Source organism: Sebastes fasciatus, chromosome 17 (assembly GCF_043250625.1).
Source record: "Sebastes fasciatus isolate fSebFas1 chromosome 17, fSebFas1.pri, whole genome shotgun sequence".
NCBI classification, from domain to species: Eukaryota; Metazoa; Chordata; class Actinopteri; order Perciformes; family Sebastidae; genus Sebastes; species Sebastes fasciatus.
In genome coordinates this window covers 26,421,376-26,428,794 of record NC_133811.1, presented here as the reverse complement: position 1 = coordinate 26,428,794, position 7,419 = coordinate 26,421,376, and positions in this window count along the sequence as shown.

Genomic DNA, 7,419 nt, shown 5'->3' with positions numbered 1-7,419 from the left:
ACTTGAGCAAAATATCAAAATACTTCTCCAACCACTGAACAGACGGACCTGATCATTTTTTAATAAACTGAAAACATGAACTATAACATCAGTTGTTTATCAACAGCTGGTCGTAAATGTCAAAAACACGCATTTCCTGTGCTGTCAGACGGAATATGAACACATGTGGACCTTGGGTTAAGTTTTTTGTTTGTTTGTTGGTGAAATTATTGTTTCAAAAAGTTAAGAATGAATTCATGTGCCCAGTATTTTAGTTTAGTTTAGTCTGGATTTAGGCTGCGGATCATTATATGAATTATGGTATTTAAAAACATATCTCTTATTTTTCATGTTTAATGTCATCTCCATGTGTTCTAAATTGTGAGTGCTTTTATCCTCTGTCATGAAACATTGAATGGTTTTCAGCCTTCAGGCCTCCTCTGATCTCGTATCATAACACAACCTGACTAAAATAAAAGTGGTCTGAACTCCACATGATGCAGCCGGAGACTGAAGAGCCTGAAGAGACTGAAGAGACTGAAGAGCCTGAAGAGACTGACGAGACTGACGAGACTGAAGAGACTGAAGAGACTGACGAGACTGAAGAGACTGAAGAGACTGAAGAGACTGACGAGACTGAAGAGACTGAAGAGACTGACGAGACTGAAGAGACTGAAGAGACTGACGAGACTGAAGAGACTGAAGAGCCTGAATTTTTTTGCTGCTCAGCTTCTCAAACATTTAAAGGTGTTGCTTTTTTCGTTGAAGACGGGCTCTGGGAACTTGTGTTGAGCATTTCTCTCTACTTTCTGACATTTTTTATGCTAAAAAATGATTCAATTAAGATGAAGACTAATCTGTAATCAAAAGTGCATATGATTGTTAATTAAGGCCCTGGCTGGGGTTGGGCGGGAGTCTACTGAAACTAGTGGGACAACAACATATTGTTCAATAAAAATGAAAACAAAATGTAATATTAATATCCAGGGGAATAAATGAGAGGGGAAATGGGTGCTGCTGTGGGCATTTATTTACAGCAGTATATGATTTTAATTAGGGCTGTCAAAGTTAACGCGATAACAACACGTTAACGCAAATTTGTTTTAACGCCACTAATTTCTTTAACGCATTAACACAACTTGTGATTTTTGGGTTGTAGCGGGCTCAGTTTTAAAGCTAGCGTGAAGATACTGGCATCATATGAAACTAAAAAACCTAAATAATCCAAACATGTCATGGAAAAAACTGTCATGGCCATTTTAAAAGTGGTCCCCTGACCTCTGACCTCTAGATATGTGAATGTAAATGGGTTCTATGGGTACCCACGAGTCTCCCCTTTACAGACATGCCCACTTTATGATAATCACATGCAGTTTGGGACAAGTCATAGTCAAGTCAGCACACTGACACACTGACAGCTGTTGTTGCCTGTTGGGCTGCAGTTTGCCATGTTATGATTTGAGCATATTGTTTTATGCTAAATGCAGTACCTGTGAGGGTTTATGGACAATATTTGTCATTATTTTGTGTTGTTAATTGATTTCCAATAATAAATATATACATATATTTGCATAAAGCAGCATATTTGCCCATGTTGATAACAGTATTAAATACTTGACAAATCTCCCTTTAAGGTACATTTTGAACAGACGAAAAAAAGTGTGATTAATTTGCCAATAATTTGTGATTAACTTTAGACGATCTTAACAGATATTTCAGTCGATTGACAGTCCTAATTTTAATAAAACTGCATTTCAAAGATTCATTGTTTTGAGTGGTAAAGCTTTGATCCAAACACGAGCTGCTGTGACTCGACATGTCACTCTAAAATAGTCTGTTGTCTTTCCTCCCAAAAAACCCTCCATGTCCTCCATCAGTGAGCCGACCATCAGAGCATCACTTGTGACAAACAGCTTATTGTTTTAGCCCAGAGAGACAGAGGAGGAGGAGGGAGCAGAGTGGTGATAGTGGGTAATAGGGGACATAAAAAAAAATAATGATTAGCCTACTATGTAAATGGCAATTAAAGGACACTAAGTGCTGCAGGCGTTGTCCTTGCGTTTCACGGTTGGTTTTGATAGGAACACACCCAGCTGCTGAAAGCCTCTGGCCTCTCAACCTCATTTGTCAAAATGAGGCAGAGGAGGGGTGGGCAAAAAAAAAAAAAAAAAAATCTGGCGCTTTGCATTAAATCAATTACATTTAATGGAAAAAGTGATCAGAGTGATTAGCCTACAACCCTGGATCTACCCCCGTGCACTGCGTAGTAACCAAACCACTTTCTTTGCTCGTCCAAAAGCTAAACTTTTGAGCCCACTCCACACATCCTGAACCAAACACTGATAAATGATGGAGATGGTCAACAGAGTGCTGCGGCAGGGTGCTGAAAACGAGCATCATTAGTTTTACTTTAACTCAAAAGGGCTCACGGTGTAGTTAAAGGTGTGTGGGGGGGGGGGAGACAAGGGTGAGAAGTGAAGAAGAAGAAGAGAGGGAAAGACAACAAACATATGCACGGAGGTCTTCTAAATTCTCACTAAGTTATCTCTGCAAACACAGATAGCGGAGGGAAAGTGGAGATGATTTGCATAGAAAGACACTGCCACCTAGTGAGAGTTTTTATGCAAAAGCACAGAAATGAAGAGGTCAGGTTTACATTTAACTTCTCATTGCTATATTAAAAAAATATATATATAATAACTTTAAAAACAAAATAACAAAGTGCTTTGCCTGGAGAATAGAAACAAAAGTTCAATGACAGAAATGATGGGGACAAAACAAAGAAGAGGTTCGATGACGGAGACGGCCCAAATTAATCAGGAACAAGTTAAAAGACACAGCTCTTAATAAAACCAAATAATGCAAAAATGCTTATTAATAAAAAATTAGTCATTAGTTAGAATTAATGGAAGTCGTTGCAACGTTGCAAAGCATATTTCAGACACTTTGGAGGCCTTTTCAGCAAATCTCTTTCAGTTTTAAGTCTACAGGCCAGAGTTACATTTACTGTATACTACAAGAAAGACAATGACTATTTCATTCTATCACCCCTTCTGAGAGCCGCCCGCGATCCCGACCGACTTCACTGTGAAACTAGAGACCTAGAGCATTCAGAGGATGGATGGCTTTCCTAGCTAGATGGACAATAAGGAGGTTTATGAGCAGTTTACACAACACAAGTGTTCGCCATCTAAATCACAGAAAAATACAATTCTTGCAGAAATCTATAAAAATCTAAAGTTTTTGATACCAAATCACAGCATGGCTTTTTCTATGGTGTTCCTCGAGGTCTTGGTGTCTTAATGTGGTATTTTGAGGGATTATTGATCATTTTTATCAATTCTCGAGTTTCAAAAATGGTTAAATTTAGCAGCAAATCTGTGTAACAAATGGTATCAACCCAAAAATTGCCGCAACAACTTCTGAGACATAATAGAGCATGGGGACGACCATCATATACTTCTATCATAATGTTCTAAACCTTTATACACTTTGACAATTTATTTTTAATTCATTCATTCATGTTTATTTCTGAATAATGAATAGAACAACACAGTGCTGAGTTGCATCTCAAATTAATCTTCAGGTTCCCAGCTTTCAGATGATGTACACAACTTCTATGTGACATCTACTGTTGACCTGCTATCTCCCCCTAAAGACCCCCTGGACCTCCATAAAAGAAAAGACAAAAAGGGTCTATTGTGGGTCTCAGAGGGTTAACATGTATATAAAAACATATTACAACAATTGTCTTCTGCTCCGGCTTCAAAAGTCATAGTTTGGGAGTTTTTTAGCCTCCACTACAAAACAATCGAGGTGAATAGAGTTTCATTTGTATTGTGGTGCTCAAAGAATTGATAAAGTACATATAGTATAACAGCAACGTCTCTTTCCAGAATCAAAAGTCCTTGTTTCTCTGGATAGTCAGCCCGTTCTCATTCCCAGGGCGTCAAATAGGCCTATACCTACACTTTGTCGTGGATCTCTTGCGTTCGATATCACCGCACACGGCACCCTTTAGCGTCGGTATATGAGATAGCAGGCTTTCCATTAACTACAATGTAAACCCATCCGCGCCAACAGTAAACGCTCAGGGAAAGTGCGCCAGGAGTGTGGTGATGTAGTTTAAAAAGCAAAAAGACACACCGGACGGGTCCAACAAACACAGGGCTTTCATCCAGGAGACCGCTGTTTGTGTCCCGTGCGTTACGTTTCACTACAATCAGCTGTTCGTTCATGTCCTGTGTTCACAACATCAAGTCTCATTTTCACTGTACAAACGCAGTAACTTTAAGCCCAACTTTTCCTAAAACTAACACATTTTCCTAAACCTAACTAAGTGGTTTTGTTGCCTAAACCCAAGCAAGTGTTTTTTTTTTATTCACGACGTTAAGCACGTGTTTACTGCGAGCAAAAAGTGACGCCGAGGGGTCTGATGGTACGTGTCCACAGGGGCGTTTTTTATCACGAGGGGACGCACCGCTTCCCAGCATTGGACACTTAGTGGGCTGTCACTAGACACAACACACTCGGCACCTGATTGGATGAACGCTTTCCCTCGTGGGCTGCTGCTCCCAGCTTTCACACCGGAAACAATATGGAGGCTCGTCTTCTCTTATTTCACGAAAATAATTCACCGAATTCAAAAACATTTTAGGGGAGAAAAAAGCCGTGCAGTTGCTGAATCTGTCTTTATTTTGGATCGACAAAGACTATTTTAAAAGATTCTCGGGGGTTTCGAGAGGCGGCGAGTCGCGTCGGACGTCCAAGATTTGCATAAAGTAGACTACACCTCAACTTTATGCAAATGAGGAACGGCTGTCGTGAAGCTCCGTCTCTCGAATCGCGCCGCCACGCTTCGCAAAATGCATTTTGCAAGGCTGCTTACATAGAGAATGAATGGGAAGCGTGGAAAAAACGGATCCTGTGGACACATACCATGACAAAGCGTCAGTATGTGACGAGTTGGGATGAGAACATGTTGCGATATTCCACAAACACACTGTCAGTTTTCAGTTAGTTGTAACTTTATTGTTGTCCACATTGTGCAAAATTGTCTTCGGCCTCACTCATAAGTGTTAAAAACAATAAAAGACAATTGAGGACAAACAACAGGAACGCAGCAGTGGGACTATTTTTTCAGGTTCTTCTGCTTTGAGCACCACAAAAGTCCATATATACCTCCATTTTATTGGTTTGGAGGAAGAAATCTCAAAACGTGGGCGAATAAAACCAAACCTGCATGGCTATGTACCGCTACAAGGGGAAGTTTGGAATGATTTGGGTGAACCAACCCTTTAAGCTGTAACAGAACGTCAGCTACCCATCAAACCGGCCCTCAGACTCAACCTCTGGGTGAGACAGGAACGAGGTCTTTGTTCCCACCAGTGGGGACCAGTAATGAAGTGGACTGACTGGGGTTCCTCTCTGGTGATCTCAGCGTGGACAAGAGCAGCGGTCTGGACGTGAAGTCCCACTTCATTTCATTTTTTCCGCGCCGATGAGATCTCAGCTGTTATCTGATGAAATTGAACAACCTTTACTAAGCGAATAAAGCTCCTTTGAGTGCTCCCCTAACAGAAATCCCCCCCTCCTCTTTGTCCGCCGTTTTGAATTCATTGGCCCCCTCTCGACAAGATGATAGGAATAATCTCGCCAAGTGAGATTGACAGTTCATTTCAGAAATCAATATTTACAATTTACTTCTTTCAAAGTTCATTCTGGGAGAGGGCTCCATATTATCCACCTCCCAAATAAGCTGATCATATCTCCGCCGGCCCTGGAATGAGTTTCCTACCCAAAATGTGTCGGGTTTTTTTTTTTCTCCTCCTCCCTCTCTCTCTCTCCCTCTCAGAAATCAATGTCTGCGTTTGTGCGCTTTAATCTGGCCTCTGATGACAGTAAATCTTTATCTGTTTCTGGGCGAGCAGCGGTGAGCGGCTGACACCATTTCCCATCAGAACAAAGAGCCAGGCCTGTGTGGACTCTGGGAGATACATGGGGCTCTAATGTGGCTGGACATGTTTCAGCAGGGCCATTAATCAGAGAGGGTGACAGCCAGACCTGCTGTGGTTGTCGTCGGCCCGGAGAGCCGCAACCATATACCCAGAAAACTGAGGAGTCCAGGGCAGGTGGATAGAGATTAAACCCCCGGTCCTCTGTCACAACACGGGCCAAGATATTTCTATCTCAAAACCTGGGAGTGTGTTTTCACTACAAGTTTTTACTCAAAGAAATATCTTCTAACACACCAGAATTAGAAATATATGGAGAAAGGAAGTAGGTCCAACTTCACCAGGTCACCAGATCTTCATCAGGGCAAATGTTTGACAAAAGGAATCTAAAAGCTTATAATAACTTCAAAAAGAGCATGTACACATGGGAAAAAAGAGAACATCATGAAAAGCTGTCATAGTGCAACGTAGCTCGGTGTATAATGTTGGTCATATTAAAGCCCCTTAAAACTTGCATTTCTTTGTAACATTAAGTATTTATAATAAGGCTGTCAAAGTTAACGTGATAATAACGTGTTAACGCAAATTTGTTTTAACACCACAATTTCTTTTTTAACGCATTAACGCAATCGATCTATCGGAAGTTGTAGCGGGCTCAGCTTTAAAGCTTTTTAAAGAGTGAAAATACTGGCGTCTGGTACCAACCATGTCATACTAGCTTGTCGCAAAGGAGGTTAAATAACGCTCCAAAGTTACTCTAAATTTTGGCGAGGAAAAACTGGCATGGCCATTTTCAAAGGGGTCCCTTGACCTCTGACCTCAAGATGTGTGAATGTAAATGGGTTCTATGGGTACCCACGAGTCTCCCCTTTACAGACATGCCCACTTTATGATAATCACATGCAGTTTGGGGCGAGTCATAGTCAAGTCAGCACACTGACACACTGACAGCTGTTGTTGTCTGTTGGGCTGCAGTTTGCCATGTTATGATTTGAGCATATCTTTTAATGCTAAATGCAGTACCTGTGAGGGTTTCTGGACAATATGTGTCATTGTTCTGTGTTGTTAATTGATTTCTAATATTAAATATATTCATACATTTGCATAAAGCAGCATATTTGCCCACTCTCATGTTGATAAGAGTATTAAATACTTGACTAATCTCCCTTTAAGGTACATTTTGAACAGATAAAAAATGTGTGATTAATTTGCGATTAATCGCGATTAACTATGGACAATCAATTGATTAATCGCGGTTAAATATTTTAATCGATTGACAGCCCTAGTTTTTTGTTTTTCTTATTCTTTTTACAATACTACTCCCCCACAGGTTAGTGGTGTCATAATTTAATTACATTTATGAATTTTAATGAAATGAAAATAATGAAATAATTAATGTCTTAAAGTAGATTTTTCACATAGGGATCCTCAAGATTAAGAAATAATACAGGACAGTCAATAAGGCCCTTTTGTCAGTTAACATTGC